The sequence below is a fragment of the Pinus tabuliformis genome, chromosome 3_2, assembly GCF_031772625.1.
Source record: "Pinus tabuliformis cultivar Carrire ecotype Pingquan chromosome 3_2, CPIR1, whole genome shotgun sequence".
In the NCBI taxonomy this organism is placed as follows: Eukaryota; Viridiplantae; Streptophyta; class Pinopsida; order Pinales; family Pinaceae; genus Pinus; species Pinus tabuliformis.
Genome location: NC_142302.1, coordinates 38,602,480 through 38,622,137, shown reverse-complemented (window position 1 = coordinate 38,622,137; position 19,658 = coordinate 38,602,480). Strand labels below are relative to the sequence as shown.

The window sequence follows — 19,658 nt, the reverse complement described above, 5'->3', positions numbered from 1 at the left end:
TTATCTTCGACTTATTAGCCTAAACATGCTAGTTGGTTAGAAGTTATCAGTTTTTTTAATAGATAATGTATGTTTTAATTTTAATTTTGGACCTCAAACTATGAAATTTAAGAGCTTGATGCACTGTCAATGGTCTAGTTTCCATAGTGGCAAACCAAGGCATGTAATGACTCTTTAGACCTACAATTTTTTTTTTATATATCAATAGAATAATTCCACGCAAAAAAAAAAACAAAAAGATATAATTTTAAGAGGGAATTTTGTATATATGGTTGTCTTATTTATGCCCTTTTATTTTGGAGGGGAAAACAATCCCAAAATAGAAATAAAAATAAATTAAAAATAAGAAAACAATTTAAATAACCTAAAGTTAGAAAAACATAGAAATTAAAAACACAAAATCATTTTGCAAGCATGATTAAGAACCATCTCCCCTATCCTTCCCTCACTATGTATCTCTCGTTCCCCTCTCCTTTTGTCACTATTTCTCTCTCACTCCCCTCTTCCTCTCTCACCATATTTCTTTGCCTCCCCTTCCCTCACGACAATGTCACCCCCTTACCATCGTGTCCCTCTCCTTTTCCCTCTCTCCTACATTGTTATTTCCCTAATATGCACCCACTCTCCCCCTTGATGCACACAAACAATCATCAATCTACAACTCAACAAACAATGGGGAGTGTGGCTACCACTATATCAATCAGAGGGTGAGAAGGGAACCAAGAGTGGAGGAGATTGTGTGCAAGTAAGAACAAGTGTTTTCATAGAAAGGAGGGGGAATGGGAGGGAATGCCCGACGAAGGGAAGGTAATGAGACATGGGAGCAAGGGATGGATGGAGGAAAGTGGGGAGGGGTGTGATGTGACCACGAGGATTAGAGGAGGGGAAAATAGGTGATAGGGTGATAGGATTATTATTCTTCTTATTATTTTTAAAATTTATTTCATTTTCTAAAACATTAATTTGATAATTGATTTTATCCTTTTTGAAGGGGGTGGGAGAGAGAGAGATAATGTTTTTAAAAGGTTGAGTCCAAGGGGCTAGTTCAACCAAGATTTACTAAAAAAAGTTGAACATTTGATTAGTTTTATGCTAGTAGGTACTTAATTTTAAATCCCCATGGATGAGGTTCACTAATATACATTAAACGATCTACTAGGAATGACATCCATGCATTTGAAGAAACATCCCTTCAATTTTTCCATAAAATTTTCCTTAAGAAAATAATTTTGAAAATGTGTAATTTTTTAGAGTTATATTTTAATTGTTATAAATTTAGATTTCAAAAAGAAATCAATATTGAGTATTTCATTTATTTCAAACTCTCTCTTTATGTGTGTGTGTGTATAGATATATATATTCAAAATGTCAAGTAAGTTTAGCTAGGGTGATTGGGTGGAATAGTTGTTATCCTCCCCACTCGGGTTCAAGTCATGTAAGTTGACATGTAGATGCTCTGGGATAGAGTTACTATGTTGTGCTTTGAAGTGAGTATATACTAGGGCCAACCTAATACCAGCAACCTCTCTCTTGCCTTCAGGATGAGAGTGAGGTTGACTTTCTTCCCCTATTAGTGCCCAATGCCTAAAAAATTAAGCCCCAAGGGTTAGCTCAAGTGATCTAGAGCCATATGTGAATCTCTTTGATATTGTTGCTAGTATTTGCTAATCACAAATTTGACTCTCTTTGATTCCCTTGGGGCGAGGACTCTCCTTGATATTGTTGTTAATCATCTTTCATCTTGCTCTATGAAGATGCTTCACCGCCCTTTCGTTGTCCTCCAGTTAATTAATTTTCCCATATTTCCTTCTTGGTGAAATCGTCTCATAGCTTACTCCAATTAGGAAGTCGTTGACGAGCAAGAATCTCGTCCAAAAAATTGGACCACTATGTCATGCACCCCTTTAGAGAAACTTTGATGAGCTTTGAATCATGCATATTTTTCCCCACAACTACAAGCTCATCACAATCCTATTGGAGTTTAGTGAGATAGGAATTCACCGTATCAGATTTGTTCATTTTAATATTGTTTAAATTTTTGCCATCCATGAAATGTGGGGAAATACTTCAGAGTTTCTCGTACTTTCATTCCACAAAATAAATAAATAAATAAATAAATAAATATATATTGATATATTGTGAGTTTAATTTTATTTTCTTATATCAATATTTAACAGTATTTTTTTCTTGGCCTAACACTACAATGGGAAACTCTCAAATAAACCTAGATTTAGATGGCTTTGGGAAGCTCTTATGAAATTAATTTGATGACATATTTGGTTATGTCGGAACCATGCCATCTTTAAAATCAATGACAATATCCTCAGTCAACTACCATGAAATCTATGATCATGTGTGTGGAATTTGGTGGACAAAAAACGGGCCCACTAGATCCGAATTTGGACCCAAGGGAACAAGAATGATTGGCCAAACTTGCAGATTAGGAAAGAAATGGAATAAGAATAGAAAATTTTATTGATTTAATATGAAAACTAATATTGACAGACCAGGACTTGTAGGAATGGAAAGAGCGAGAAAATAGCTAGATCCCCCACTTCGATGGAGCCTCAAAGAATAATCTAAGGGTTGCAAGAGTGGTTGGGGTCTTGTATAGCCCTGGAGGAAAATTTGAAAATCCATACGCTTGGGGTCTAGGAATAATGACAAACAACCAAGCGGAGTCGCATGATTTACTTCAAGGTCTAATTCTGGCTAGAGCCCTTCAAGTTTCCAATATCAGAATCCTGGGTGACTCCCTCATCATTATACAACACCTAATAAAAAAAAATTGCCCAGAGATAAGAACCTAGGGAACTTATTGAATAGGAGAAGAAGACTTGGAAAATATCCCATAGAAATAATATTTTCATGTCTTCTGAGCTCAAAATGTGGAAGCGGATAAACTATCCAACCAAGCTTTTCAACAAAAAGAAGGGAAAATAGAATTTAATGGAGTTCTAGGCCATTGGCCTCTACCATAGAACTAATGGTCCATCTCAAATATTTAAAAACTATGAATTTTATGATAAATATAAAGGGTAAGAGAAAATTAAAGAATGAATTGCATGTTGCTTCTGTGGAGCCTCGCATGCAATGCACTTATAACCCATACATAAACCACTACATTTCATCTCTTCGAGACATTGTTCATGGTGAATAAGTGGTGCTCCCATTCTCCTTGATGAACATCCACACTATGGTGGCCATTATGAACCTACGAATCTCCACTACTACTCGTGCATGTGGGAACTCTTGGATGACCTCTATAACATAAGAAATGTAGAGCAACAACAGGTCATTGGGAGTGGAAGCAATTGAGCCAAGGAGCATAAAGGAATGCTTCATATTTCGGCTTACCTGATGGCGGCAAGGTGAATTAAGTAAGTTCTGCTATCTGGGCTTGGATTTTTTCTCTCTTGGTTCATATCGTAGGGAAGAATGTGTTATTCTCAACTATCTACATCAATCATTGGTTGACACTACTTGGGAATTTGAGCCTTATGGTCCAATCCCTTTTGTGTGGCGCTACTGGGAAGATCATAGATTAGGGTGGCACTGTGGAATCTTAGTAGACAAATACCCTCACAGCTCTAAGGATTCTGGATTAACTATTGCCTAGGTTGGTTGGGTCTCTCCCTTGACTATGTTTGATCTCTCGGATTCCCATCTGTCATATCTTCTAGGTAGTGAATTATGCTTGCAACATCATTCCTTAGGTTGGAATAGTGGTTTAAAGGCGTTGGTTTGTAGTATATGGCAACTAGAAGACAATATGACTGACATCAGTTCTCAAAATTGTTATTGGTTGAACGACCTTGGTGGAGGGAGTGAGCCGAAGGAGACGGGGAGAAACGTTGAGGACAAAGTCATGTGGGGAACTACTAGGAAAATTCATGGGAATATGAGGAGTAGCAAAGAAATTAGTGAGACTGCCAATGGAAAAGAATGGTCACATAGGTGCACCATGAGGGATCAAATCAACCATATGTTTGCACAAATTGGCAAGCTACAAGAGGACATGATGACCATGGCATTAAGACAATAGAGACAATGGGAGACAGAATCAAATTTCTAGAGGAACTTATAAGACTTCAAGGAGTGGTTGCAAGAGATATGGATGAGTTGGAAGCGTTACGGTAATATATTGTGAACTTGCAGGATCAACTTCAAACTCTACAAACCAACGTGAACCAACCCATCTCAGGGAGTAATTCAGGGGAATATGAGGAGCAGCAAAGAAATTGGCGAGACTGTCAATGGCAGAGAAAGGTCACATAGGTGCACCTTGAGGGATCAAATCAACCATATGTTCGCACAAATTGGCAAGCTACAAGAGGACATGATGACCATGGCATTAAGAAAACAGAGACAATGGGAGACAGAATCAAATTTCTAGAGGAACTTGTAAGACTTCAAGGAGTGGTTGCAAGAAAAATGGATGAGTTGGAAGCATTACGACAACATATTGTGAACTTGAAAGATCAGCTTCAAACTCTACAAGCCAATGTGAACCAACCCATCTCAGGGAGTGGACAAGAGGTAAACTAGTGTCTAGACCTTAACCAACTTCCAAAAGAGATTACAAAATGATTAATAAACTGCTATAAATTTGGTTTTATACTAAGCATCTTTTGTCAATTATATACATTTCAACATATAATCAATTTTGTAACTCTTTACGATGCAACAAAAAAATTTTGAAACAAATAATTTTCATACTAAAACATAGTCTCATAAAAAAAGATGTAACCTTGTGCCGAAATAATTTTTATTTAATATAAATACTCATTCTTCTTCTTCTTTTTTAAATATTAAATTAATACATCCTCTTTATATATATAATTTAAAAATTATAAATATTAAAACTTTTACATGACATTTAATAATTTTTATACCAATTTCAAAGAAATTTAAACGCATTTGAAGATTCTTTTAAAGTTACATTTATTAAAAAAATATATATATTGAAAAATATTATATCAATAATAAACAAGTAAGTATGCTACCTGAGATAGAAATAATTGGAAAATAAAGCTACTTTATTTTACATGGAAATTAATAAAACCATAATGAATAGCTCAACATTTGACCTATTTAATAATGCTAAATGATTCAGTGGCAAACGTAGAGTATTTTGGAAGAATAAATTTCTCACCGAAGAGAATAGAAAACTTCATAGTATGATATTAATTTTACAGATGTGATAATCTACCTCGAGTTCTCATTCTTCTCATTACTGTATTTGTTGCAACATTATTAAGTTGTCATTCTTTTCATTAGTGTATATATTTCAATTAATAATAGACTGAAATATTTATTGTTCTCTTTAAATATAATTTTGTTGATTATGTAATATATAATTTATATGTATAAAATAATAATCATAGTATTTATTATTATAAGTTATTTTATTATGTGATTAAATCATAAGTTTAATATATTTAGGTATGATTTAAAGTTAGGTTGATATAAAGTTAAATGTATATGATAATTTTAAAAAGACATATATGGAGTATATGTGTATACAAAATGTAAATATATATGTAATAGGGTTAGCTTAAAAATAAAGTAATGATATGTATAATGTATGAATTGGTACAAATAGAGACCATATAATTAGTATTAAAGATGGTATTTAGATATATGAATGTATCTGGATATTTGGAGGAGATGCCCCTTTTCTTTAAAGAGTTATTGTGTAACTTATCTCTCTTATTTATATTGGAGTTGATCTCCATACTCACAATTGTTTACATGGTGTGTATTCCTAACTTTTTATGTATTTGAAACATAACATTTGGTATCATAGTATATGATCTTAGTGTTTTGCTACTTCAAACAAGCCATATTTGCATATTTCTATAAATTGGTTTTTAGGAAGTTTCAAACCATAAAATTTTGAGAATATTGAGAAGAAATATCAAAGTAAAAGTAGTCAAACTTTTATATTCTTATTCATTATATTTTCAAAGATTTATCCTGTGGAAGTTAGGGTTTGCGATTGATCCATAAATTAGTCTCAAAAAGTCATATTTTTATTTTCACTATAACTTTTTCTCTAGAGCGTTACAAATAGCTAAAATTTTAGGCAATTAAGCCAAGATAGAGAAGTACATGTGATAAAATTTCATATTATGATTCATTATACCTTATGACTTGTAGTCTATGGAAGTTAGTATTTATGGCTAATCCACAAATCAGTTTCAAATGAGTCATCTCAATATGTTCATTGTAATAGTTTTCCAAAGAAGTTTCAAACTATGCAATTTTTAGGGATCTATGGAGACATATTGAAGTACCTTAGGTAAAAATTTCAGAGTCATTTTAAAAATTGGACATCTAACACGTTGTGCAAGTTCACACTTAGGAAGGTGTAAAAATCAACATTTTTTGCTAAAGTTACCATAACATTCGCTTAACACATTAATTTTTTGTTAGAACTATGGAATGTAGAGAATAAATATTAGAGTACTGTAGGACAAGATTCCAAACTCTAAAGGGCCAAAATTGAAAATATGCACTAGAATAAAAGGTTGGCTATAAGAACACACTCCAAAACAAGGTTTTAAAAGGTATGTTAACTTAAAACTATCATAAATTTTGATTGGGATATCTAAATAGAGTGATTCAAAATTTGTTGGAAAATGAAAAAAAAAACATAGAATAATGTAATTGGAATGAGGTCGAATGCCTCTATATATAGGCTTCCTTGGAAGCCCTAATAGGTTGATGTCTTCTTCTAGAGAGGTTGACTTGCTCCTTTGTAGGCCGATTTGATAATTTGCACTTGACAAGGTCTTGAAGGGTCATTTTGATACTATTATGACTCAAATAATTTTCTTTAAAATATGTAACATGCCCAAGAAGAGTCATTCACACATGACAAAAACTCCCTAGATTTGTATACTCAATGACAAGCCCTAGAAGCTCTCAATGGGAGCTTAACCTAATAATAAATTTCCCTTGACTATGAAATCCATGCCTCAAAATTAACAACAATAATTTATTTATTTTTCTCATTACATTAAATACATAAAACCATGATTACACATTTCATTATGAAGACCGAACCTAGTTATATATATCAACAAATAAGGCAACAAAAGATATCATTATTATGAGTTGTAATCACATACTATGGGACAATAATAAGGAAGTGGATGGATGTGTCAATTTGGGATGCAATATAAAATTTGATACATTAATGGTTAATGGCCAATTAAGGCCATCCTTCATTCCATAGTGATAGTTCTAATAATAAGTCACGCAACATCAAGCTACATCATAAACTAGGAGTGTGTGTATTGTGAATTTTTCTTTATTATGGGGCTCTATTAGAAGGTATTAACCTCCAAAAATCCCCCCTTTATCTATGTGAATAATGTACTCTCGAGAGGATATATATATATATATATATATATATATATATATATATATATATATATATATATATATATATGCATAATAATTATATTTATATGTGCATATATAAATGAATTATCTAAATTATATTTTGGTACAAATATTAATCATGTAGTCATTTTAATCAACTTGTGATTCTACCATCATTTTATACTAAATCAAAATATTTGGCAAAGGATGATCCTTTCCTTGTAGATTAAAGGAACTTTTGTACACTACTTGCTTTCTTTGGGGGCCTTCTCCTTTTTCCATAGCTTGGATAATTCTTGGTGTTCTTATTGGGGAAGGTAGGCTATCATCACAACATGGAAGAAACTCTTCATTAAAGTAGCCATAAATATCTTCATGCAATTCTAGGATTTCTTTTAGTGGAGTCATCGAGGCATCTTTCTTTAAAATCAAATTCTTCAATAATGGTGTTGCTAGGGAGCTCATTTTCCTAAATATTAGATGGTTCTTGGTTTAAAATAAATTGCCATAACATATCTTTACTTTAATTGCCATTCTTGGTCTTTAATAAATTTCCATTTCATAATATTGATGGTGGTGTGATGTTGTTTGAACAAGGTTTTCAAGAACCCAATTCATCTTCAACTATGTGGATAGAAATCTGCCAAAAATAATTCAAAAAACTTGAACTAGTTTCTTTTTATCCTTAAAAAAAGTACCATATTTCTTGAAAATGAATCACTCTCCTTAGTGGAGTCCCCAAAATGATGATATTTTTTCTTGTTAGGGACTAGATTCAAACTCCTAGGGACTTATCAAAATTGCCTCTACATTAGGTGTTACTCCTCTTTTTATTCATTCAAATGTTCAAAATAACTCAAAGCACAGAAATTTAATCAATCTACACATTTGTTTGTGAGTGGACCAAGTGGTTTTGAAAAGAAATTAAGAAAAGAAAATAGCATAAATAAATATCATCTCACTAATTCGTTCCACGGTACATATTCATTCATACATTATGAGAAAAACATAGTTGAAAAAAAATTGTAGAAAAAAAGTAAAGAAATGGCCCAGGTCTTCAAATAACTCTAAAATGATTTCATTCATTCAAAAATCATAAAGAGATATAGGAGAACATTCTTGAGATTTCGCTTCTTATTTAAAAGTCTAAAGACCACAAATGACATGCACTCCTTAAAATTGAAGATAAGTTAAGATAAATTAAAGAAGAGATCAAGAAGAGGGGTAATGAGCTATCTAAGATTCAAAACCTTAATGAAATACTCATGAAAAAGATTGTATAATTAAAACAGTGAAAGAGTAGTTAGGGGAATTAAAAAAGGAATGATTCAAAGGAGGACTTGAAAAAGAAAGATTAAAAATATATATAGATTGCAAAACCATAATAGAAAACTACTAGATGACATCTAGATATTGAAAGAAGAAAAGAAGCATTCTCAAATTCAAGTAGAAATAAGGGTCTTAGATGAAGATACTACCAAAATAATTGAACAGGAAATTTGCAAGAAGAGTGAAGAAACCATAGACACAAATGAGGTAAAATCATAAATGCATTCTAGAATTGAAGAAAGATGTCAAATTTGATAGATGGGCTACATTGCAGCATGAAAAGGAAAAAGAAGAGAAGATTCAAGAAGGTCGCCATAAGATACTTCAAGAAGTTGAACTTCATCTAGAGGATGTGTAGGAAAAATATGATGTTATTATCTCCAAGGCTAGAGTAATCAAAGACCAATCAAAGAGGCTAGAAGATGACATTGCCTTTGAAAAGAATATAGATGAAATGGGTGTGTAAAGTGAAAGAAATCCATAAAATATGAAACCATATCAACATCCTCATTACAAAGAAAGATTTCATGGAAGACAAGAAGATCAATATCAATGTTAACGAGGAAGAGGTTGGAATACTCATCAATATTCTTGGAACAAGGCATCACAAAATCATTATTCAGTAGGATATTATCAAAGACCAACAACTACTACAAATTGGAGAAGCCATGACAACACTTCATGAAACCAAAGGAAAGAAAACTAAACAACAACCCGTCATCAAGGATTAAGATCGAAAAGAAGTGATTTTGGATGGATGTATCATCATCAATGGCAAGAAGAATGCAAGAATATAAAGAAATCATATTATTTGGTTTCATCAAATGTAATATCCTTAATTGAAAATCTATGAGGACAAATCTTTTGGAAGGAGGGTACTTGATATGACCCCAAGGAAGGAATGTATGGGGTTAATATGATCCTCAAATGAAGGTGGGAGGGGCATATATGAGGTTAAATGTGTGTGTGATATTTAAATGAATATATAATAGAGTTGACCTAATAATGAAGGGGCCACATATGAAATGTGTGAAGTGATATATATATATAGAGAGAGAGAGAGAGATCGTGTACTCATTATTAAGGATGTCATTTGGATGTATGAATGTGTTTGGGTATTTGGAAGAGTTTCTTCCATTTTTTAAGGATTTATTATGTAACTTATATCTCTTATCTAAATTGGAGATATGCAGAGCACTCACAATTGTGTACATGATTTGTACTTTTGATTTTTTATGTATTTGAAGCATAACATATTTGTGTTATTTTCTTTTTCTAAAAATTGAAATAAAATTTCTATTCATCCAAAAAGAAGTTACATTGAAGTAAGAATCATATTGAATTGAAATGATTTCTTTAGCTTTCAACAAGATATAACAGAGTTCTAAAATCACATCAAAAAGTTTAAAAGTCACTACCAAACATATATTTCAAGTCGATCTATAAGTATATTGTTTAACATATTTACTCAAAATGCATATTACTCAAAAATACATATAATTAGCAACATAAATGGACGCTTTCTTCCTCTTCTTGCCCCTCCTCAGATTGAGGGGAGTTTGATTCTTCAATTTCCATTAGGTCTCGAAGTTGGTGAATGGTCTCATATTCCATTAGCAAAGCTTGAATGAATTCTATATTCCTCATACATGTGTTGTTATATATTAAGTCTCATTTCTTTTACTTCCAAAACACCATTGTTAAAAAATTTTTATCTTAAACATTTTTCAGTGATCAAATTCTTATTCCTAACATTTTTCAACGACAATTCATCTTATGATAATATGTGTGGATTAACAGTATAGAGATGCTCGCTATTATCACTATATCACTATTTGCAAATATTTATTTACATATATAACTATGAATAAATGTGTTTACATAATGACATATTTTATTTCAAATGAACATCGAAATATGTTCTATAGAATAAATAAAGAATATATATATATATATATATATATATATATATATATATATATATATGAAACTATTCATTTTTTATCTTATTAGAATTAGAAAGTCAAATATTCATTTTTTATCTTATTAGAATTAGAAAGTCAAAATATATTTAAATAAGTGATTTCATTCATTTTTTTTCTTTTCAATAAAACTTAAAAGTTCTATCATTACAAGGTGCCATGTAGATTTAAAATTCATATGCCATGGAATGAAAATTTATCTCTTAATATGATTGTTATTTAGAACATGTAATCATTGTGAAAATGGCCACAAAACAACTTCACCCATTACTGAAGTGAACCTTAAATTCCATCTACCATAGAAATAAATTGTATCTCCTCATATAATTATTATTTAAAATATAAAATCAAGCAACAATGGTCACAAAACAACTTAACCCATTGGTGGAGTGGACCAAAAATTATTCTTAAGAGACTGAAGTATTCTAAGAAAGGATATTTCTGATTGAAAACATCAAGATGAATAATATAATCACGAATACTCATATCATTTAAAAGAGAAATTAGGTTAAAAAAATGATTTTTCAGGTTTTATCAAGGATTTACAAATACTTATTGAAGAGCCAAGTAATCTATTCTAAATTTTATTTAAGAATCCTTTAATATTGGCTAGCTCTCAAACAAATAGTGGTGGAATATAGTTAGTTTATATTTGATGAAGACTTTAGAGCAATTCCATTTCCAATTTTTTAACCAACTCCTATAATATTCAACTCCATGTTTGATGAGAAGATAATCTAAAGTCAAGATTCTAACTTTACCTGGAAGAACATTATTAAAATAAGTTCGTCTAAGTCTCTCTTTTATATCTATCCAAGGGGTCTAATCTTTAAGGCCAACATAAAAAATAAGATTTGAGAATACTTCTAGATGAGCCATCTGAGATCCTAAATCGTAAGAACCTATGATCATCACCCAAAGTGAGATATCATTTATAGTTTGATTATAGAGGAACATGACGCCAACTAATCCAAATTAATGACCATGATGTTCCATTCACTTCCAACCACCCTTGTGAGGTAAATGTGATAACTTTGTGAAATTTAAAGCTTGACATAAAATATATAATATTACATTAATTATCTTTATGAAGAGCCTTGACACTAAGAACTGAGGTTCATGGACAAGGACTTATTGTCTTTAATAAAATAGTTAACCATAAAATAAAATGCTTATTAAAAGAGAGACCAAGACAAACATTGCCACCCTTTAATCTTTAAAAAATTGTTTACCTACCAAACCTCCACATACTTTAGACCATAAAGGCACCTTTACTTTTAACTTTGGCTAATGAGTAAGAAAAAGATCCTCAAAACAAAGATACGACAAATATTTTTCATGTAAGAGAGGTCCTTGAGCAATATAATTCATGAACAACACTATTTAAGTCTTTTTTTATTTCCAAGACTTAAATGATCAACTTAAAAAACCCTTTAGGTGAATTGGTCATTCAACCTCTTTCAAATGCTTTGCAATCTTAGGTGGTTGTGGAATCAAACTCACCCATCTCTCTTTGTATTTACACACTTTCCCTATTCTGTTTCTAGTGGGAAGTGGTAGGAGTGTTGAATCCACTTAGTGATAAAAGTGCACAACTCTCCACTTAGTGGTCAACAAATAATTAAATGCATGGCATAAAATTTAACTAAATTTTTAAAATAAATTGAACCTTATATCAAATTAAAATTACCGATATAATAAATAAAACATCACCTTAAATATGAATATTAGAAATTCTCATCTCACATAAACATGAATTAATTATATAAAATATTTATTCCTTTATAGACGTACACTCTACATAATAGTTGCAAAGTAAATTGTGGCCCCTTTTTAATTATCAATTTTACCCACCAAGTAGTCAAATTTTATAAAGGCTAAGGAAATATCAAGAACATTGAATTGTTATTTGGGTTGAATCCATGTTCACCCTCTCCTCAAAAGCCTTGTTCTTATGTCTTATTCAAAACATTAAGGCTTTGCCCACTTAATGCTCGAGTACAAAGTTGTGGAAGTGTATTTAGAATGTTTGTGAATATTGGAAATTCTCTTTCCTTTACAAATTCATATAAGCGTTTAGAAATGACACTCTACATAATAGTTGCTAGGTAAATTGTGGCCCCCTTTTTAATATCAATTTTACCCACAACCTCACCAAATTTTATAACACCTTTAATGTAGTCTAAAAGGCGAAGGAAATATCAAGAGCATTGAATTGTTATTTGGGTTGAATCCATGTTCACCCTCTCCTCAAAAGCCTTGCTCTCAAGTCTTATTCAAAACACTAAGACTTTGCCCACTTAATGCTCGAGCACAAAGTTGTGCAAATGTATTCAGAACGTCTGTATTAGTTTGATAATATTTTGAATTTTATCAAATTAAATTTTGATAATCAATTAATATTTGAAGTTTATGTATGGACTCAACTTTTGATAATCAACTAATATTTGAAGTTTATGTATGGACCCAACTTTAAAATATAGAAAATTGATTTTCACTATAAATGCATTTGTAAGGGGAGTGATTTTTTTGGTTCAAGTAGGTGTAGTTGTTGGTTTATTTTTTTTTGTGTGTTGTTGAGAAAGGAAAGTAAGTGTTGAATGGGAATAAAGAGATTAATTTATTGTAGTAGTTATAATAGTTTAATTTTTTCTTATAAGAAGTAAATTTAGGGTCTCCTCATCTATCTAACCAAGACCTTAAGACTATTTTTTATTTTTAAATTGTAATATATGAGGAAGTTATAACTTAGAAAAATCATAAAATTTGATGAAGGGTGCATCAGAATCTTTCATCGTATCACAAATCAATGTCATACCAATGCAACCATGATCTATGACACCAAGTTTTATCACAAATATCTTTATGATGTGTGGCTTGTTAAAAGTGCGTGATTGGCATAGAAAAATGTCGCATCCTTAGGAGTAAGGGTTGTTGAACACAATTAATGCGCATTTAATGCACTTCCCATGGTGAAATTGTTATATATATATATATACATATGCATATGCTCCCCTCTATTTCATTTTCACCGTGATATATTATTACAAGTCTTCCTTGGAAACTTGCATTGTGCCAACTGGTAACACATCTTTGTTACCCGAGTTTGCACCGCACTACCTGTAGTTGTAACACCTGCAATTAGCCATGCCACGTTTTAGCTTGTTTTTGCATATCCTCTTCTTACATCTATTTATTATCAATAGATTGCAAGTGTTAGCCTAAAATTTTGGCACAATTATTCATTTATCCAACCCTTCCCCTTCCAACTTATATATGTGTGTGTTTGGTGGAACCCTTATTTTCGCAACACTTAGTCGTTTTCTCATTCCCCTTTACCATGGTTTCGCATTGCTTTTTTTCATTACTAGCTTGTGCAACCCTTATAATTTTCACTCAACATGCATCGCACTTTGATATATGAAGTGTTGCCCCCTCTTTGTGCAACCTTAACCCTATCCTCATCAACATGTGTGAATATTTCATCTCATCACATATATGTTGAGCAGTCAAGGTTTTAATGTTGTGCTATGGTACAACCCCTTTGTATAGCATGTGATGAGGTTATGTGATGTGTCATATCATATACATAGTTGTGTCACGCAGGAAATATTTATAGTGTGAATACACTAATTTGGATCATGACGCAATCTTGTTTAATAGTATAATTTTTTCCTTGTGCCACAGAGCATCTCTTGGGTTCAAAATATGTAGCACTTTTGCATTTCACCCCAATTTACTTTTAGCTTTCTAAGTTACTTATTCTAATGGATATCTTTGATCTTCTAGGCTTGGTTGATTTGCAATATTTCAACATATCATCTTTGAAGATATGGCTCCTTCTAAGAGAATACCTAGGTAAGACCTTGTGGATGAAGATTCTAAGGAAAGTCTTATCGCATTAGTGCCCACCTATGTTGATACCAGGTGTTACATTAATAAGTCAATTTCTCTAGAGTGGTCAAGATTTACCATTGGTAGGAAAGAATATCTAGATGGCGATAAAGATATTGGGGTGTACCAAAATGTTAGGAAGTTGTGGCTACACAAAGTGGAGGAGAGGTGAGACCTAAGCAAGATATTGAATGTGAAATGAAAGCAATTATTCTTGCACGACAAATAGCATTCATGAAAAATGATATAAATTCAACCAAAGAAGCAATGTCACAACTATTGATGGAGCTTGCTAAGTTGCATACCATGCTCACTTCATTATTTCACTAGATCCAAGTTGACTTGAAGACAATAGTACCAATTACATGTGAATATGAAGTCAAAAATGAAGGCTTAATTTCGAGAAAAGTTTTATCTATTGCAATAGATTATAAAGCTTGGCACACTCATGTCACTCAAGTCCAACTGCTACAAGTCCAAGTGCAAGCCTTAGCAATTTTAGGGGACCAAGATAGATGTTTATTTTGTTCAAAAAGTTATTCTGGAATTTTGAGGTAAGTAGGAAATAAAGTGGATTGGAAATTAGAAATGAGGGTAGGTGAAAAGTCATGGAAGGTGAAGAATCACCTCACTTTTGTATAAATATAACCCTCTAGTAAGGAAGGAAGGGACTTTAGTTTTTGGACTTTTGGAGAACTTATGAAAGGGAAAGCCTTGTAATTAGTGTGAGGACTAGTTTTCAGCTTTATGCATTCCCACTATTGGGATTTTTGAAGACACTTTATGATTTGGCATTGAATGTTCAGCTATAATATTTAGAAGCCTGAAGGGCCATAGTAAGGACTTTCTTATCACATGTTATCAATTGTTGTAAGACTTTTCTTTATTATTTTTGTTAATATATGATTGTTGTATATTTGTGGAAAGTTAATGAACTATTTTGTTAGCTATAAACTCTTATCATTCTAAGAATTTATTGTTGATCTTTGCATATGTTTATGTTGGTTGTTGATTGTAAATTGTTTCATAATTAATAACTAGTATACTTTTAGTTGTCATGTATCTTAATTAGATATTGCTATCACTCTTTCTTTGAGATACATTCTTATTATAAATATGTTGTAGCATTCCTTGTATAGATTCATTTAAAGTATTTTCATTGAAGTTGATTTTACTTGCATTCCATCAAGGACTTAATTTAGGTTTCCCTTTCATATTTCATTTAACATTCATAAAAGCATAAGATCAGTGGATCACAGTGGAGTTGAAAAAACCCAATGGGCTCTCATCCCAAATGGTGTGAAGCCTAGTTGGGACCTCATATTGGAGAGATCCCCTTAAGGTTGTAAGTGATGAATTCAACCCCATCAACATAACTTTATACTTAGTTATTAAATCTGGATATTAATTATAAATAATTATTTTGTCATTTTAAAAATTAAAGAATAAATTTAGTAGACAAATATAATTTGGAAGGATTATATATTACATATTGTTATAGAAATTGGAAAAACAAATTGATTTTAGGTTTGGTTTTTACGAACAAAAAGGTTGAGAAATAAGGTGGCAAATTAGTTGGCTAACCAAATTGTTGAGGAAAGAGTGATAATTCATATTAAGGGAAGGCAAATGAAGTGAAATAAGTCACATTGGCAAGGTGAAGCCAAAATGAAGTGAAATAAGTCACCATTAATGGAAAGGGTTTTATTTCTTCTCTTTTGTGTCAATTTGAAGAGGGCTTAGAAATAGAGATAGTATGGATCTTTCATCTTATTCTTATGAACAAAGTAAGAACTTTCCTTTAGTCACTTTTGAACAACTAGAGGAGGGGATAAATTGATTTGAAGTGAAATTTCATTGAGAATAGTTGCCATGAAAAGAAAGCTTGGAGAATGTAAGTACAAAGTGGAAAATGGATTGGAGCTTGATAGAGAAAAATTACATCAAGTGATTAATGTAGTCCTTTATAATGTGGAACTCAAAATGTAAACCCTAGGAAACTAGAAACATAACATGCTACTGTAGTTGAGGAGAAATTAAGAGAGACAGAGACAACACAAGGAGAAGACCTTTGAACCATAAGCAATAGGTTAAACAAAATGGCCCTAGACTAATGTATACATGCCAACTCAAACATCCAACAAATTCAAGTATTGTCAACAATATTAAAGATTATATAGATTATTTTTTAGGATCTGAGGAAATATGTGATGGCCATTAATGTGTAAGACTCTATGATAAAAGGATAATGGAAGATTGGTATGTTTATAAATGAAGCCATGGTTCATATGGGTCGAGATGAACGTTCCAATTTTCTTTCTTTGACTAAATGCGATAATTAATCTACATGGTTTTATTTATTTTGTAAGCTAGCATTATGAAGGTAGTACTATGTACAACATTATAATGGGGCGGCTCAAATTAAGTAGAATATTACGTACCTTTTTATATAGAAAAAATAAATGTAAATGCTTGAATAATGAAAGGAGGTGAAGGTGAAGGTTAATAATGACTTGTTAGGTTAATGAAGCAAGGTATTGTTAATGCCATTGTTAAAATGTTTTTTTTCTTCACCTTCCATAATTGTATGCTAAGTTTTTTTTTTTCTTCCATAGCTAGGTTTTGCCTACATTGGGGCTAGCCTCAATGATGAATGGAAGAATGATTTGCCCACAAGTGGGATGCTAACATCGAGACTGTGTGAAGCTCGATCGAGCTTAGATGCCCCTTGGAATAGTTTAATTCTCCAAAGTAGCTGACATCCTCAACTTGTCCCTATAAAGTTCAAACTTGAGACTTGATGAGAACTAAACTCCCAAACAAATCAACTGGTTTACACCTCATACATAATAATTGTACACTAGTACTTAAAATAATAATTGATTAAAGAATAAATTGCAAATCACTTTATGAAATAAATATTACTTCTCATTCACAATAATTCAATAAAATAATTTATGTAACATTGCAAAATGCCTCTCATTAAAGATATCAAGTACAAGAATTATTGCCTCTAATGCAAAAATACAATAATAAAATAAAAGAGTAGGAAATTTTTTAATCTGGACAAGTTAAGCCTTGCATCAAGGTGTATAAATGCATCACATATTGTGTCCTTTTTCTTTGTCACATATATCTTTAATAAAAAAATTAGGCAATGGGAAAATCTGTCATAACTCAATTATCAAATCAGCGTTGGAGATAGTCATCATTGGCTGATATCTGCGAATGCAAACTAACCCATCATTATTATTGAAAAAAAACCACATCACCCCTCAAATTACTTTATATATATATAATAAATTTTATTAATAATATATATATATATATATTCATTATTATTTATTAATAAAAATTACTTTATAATTATTAATTATATATATATTTATAAGAATTCATTTCTTTAACATGAATCGATATAGGGATATTCGTTTCAATGCTTTCCATAATCTTGTCAGGATGGCCGAGTGGTCTAAGGCGCCAGACTCAAGTTCTGGTCCTCCAACGAGGGCGTGGGTTCAAATCCCACTTCTGACATTTATCTTCTCAGGAAATAATGTTTTAGTTTTGCGGTTCTTTAACGACGGCCTGGTTTCAAATCCCACTTTAACATTTAACTTCACAAGGGCTGAGATTTTAGCTTTTACGATATCGTTCAATATGCGTCATTCCTTAATGCTGAGAGAGCGTGGGTTCAAATCCATCTTCTGACCTCTTGTCAGGGGCTGAGATATAACTTCACGGTGGCATCTGGTCAGTTCTTTATGCGTCATTCCTCAATGACGAGAGAGGGTGTGGGTTAAAATCCCATTTCTCAGAGGCTTGGTGAGAGGGCATGGGTTCGAATCCCACTTCTCAGAGGCTTAGATTTTAGTTTTCGGGTATCTGGTCAGCTATATATGCGTCATTCCTCATATGGCGTGGGCTAAAAACCCGCTGCTGAGATTTAATTTCAGTTCTATATGTCATGCCTCAATGCTGAGACTTCAGTTTAAAGTGTTTGGTTCCATAAATATTATAAGAATTATTTGTATCTACTATATAATATTACTGTAAAGAATTACGCATGGGCATTTGGTCTAGTGGTATGATTCTCGCTTCGGGTGCGAGAGGTCCCGAGTTCGATTCTCGGAATGCCCCTAGTAGTTTTCTGTGTCTTTCTGGAATAGAAGGGAGTACCCTAATCATCTCTATTTTTGAGTTTCCAATTTGCATCTTTATAATGATTAATTGACATTAGCCTAATCATTTTTATTTTTGAATTTTCAATTTGCATCCCAAACATTGAGTTTAAGCAAGTTTGTAATATTCAATTTGCATCTTAAAAAACACTTATTTCGGATTTTACAATGATAAAGAAAACAAGTATTTTGGATTTTATAATAATTGGTTGATTTTTGCTAGCTTTCTCTTAGAGGCAGGTATACTCTTATTTACTCTGTCTTGCAACAAATTTTGGTTTATTGGATGCACTTGTTCTTGCTTCCAGTGAGAATCATCCAGTGGATTAAGGCTATTATGGCCACTTCCTGTGGTCGGGGATGAGGGGGTACAAAAATTCCATTTGATTAGATCTGATGCTATCATGGAGGAAAAGGAGTATGGTGGATGGGGCATTCTGAATCTTTGAGTTTTTTGCTAGTCTTTATTAACAAAAACACTATAGAGAGCTTTTGTTGGCAAAGGCTTTTTTTGGCATGACATCATCTTTGAAAAATATATGAAGTGCAAGATGATTTTGGAATGGTTTAGGAGGGTGAGATTGGTGTGCAAAAAGGGCCCTATATATAGTGAAGTTTACATAAAGTCAGAAGATGGTTCCTTGAAAAGCTACAATGGTCTTTTGGTAGAGGCAATAAAATATTGATTAGGGTTGACTCAATTTTAAGGGTCTCCAACACACACTGAATACCGAGTTCGATTCTCAGAATGCCCCTAGTAGTTTTCTATGTGTTTTCGGTTTAATAAAGGAGAGTAGCCTAATCATTTTTATTTTTGAATTTCCCATTTGCATCCCAAATATTTATTAGATTTTATAACAATTAGTTGACAGTAGCCTAA

General features: G+C 32.0%; 2 non-coding genes across 2 annotated transcripts; both read left to right on the top strand.

The window, feature by feature from the left end:
- Positions 1-18,050: 18,050 nt before the first annotated feature.
- TRNAL-CAA (transfer RNA leucine (anticodon CAA)) lies at positions 18,051-18,134 on the top strand. The gene has a single exon. It is a non-coding gene; the product is annotated as a tRNA-Leu (tRNA).
- A 531-nt stretch (positions 18,135-18,665) lies between these two features.
- TRNAP-CGG (transfer RNA proline (anticodon CGG)) lies at positions 18,666-18,737 on the top strand. Its single transcript has one exon. It is a non-coding gene; the product is annotated as a tRNA-Pro (tRNA).
- Positions 18,738-19,658: the final 921 nt, after the last annotated feature.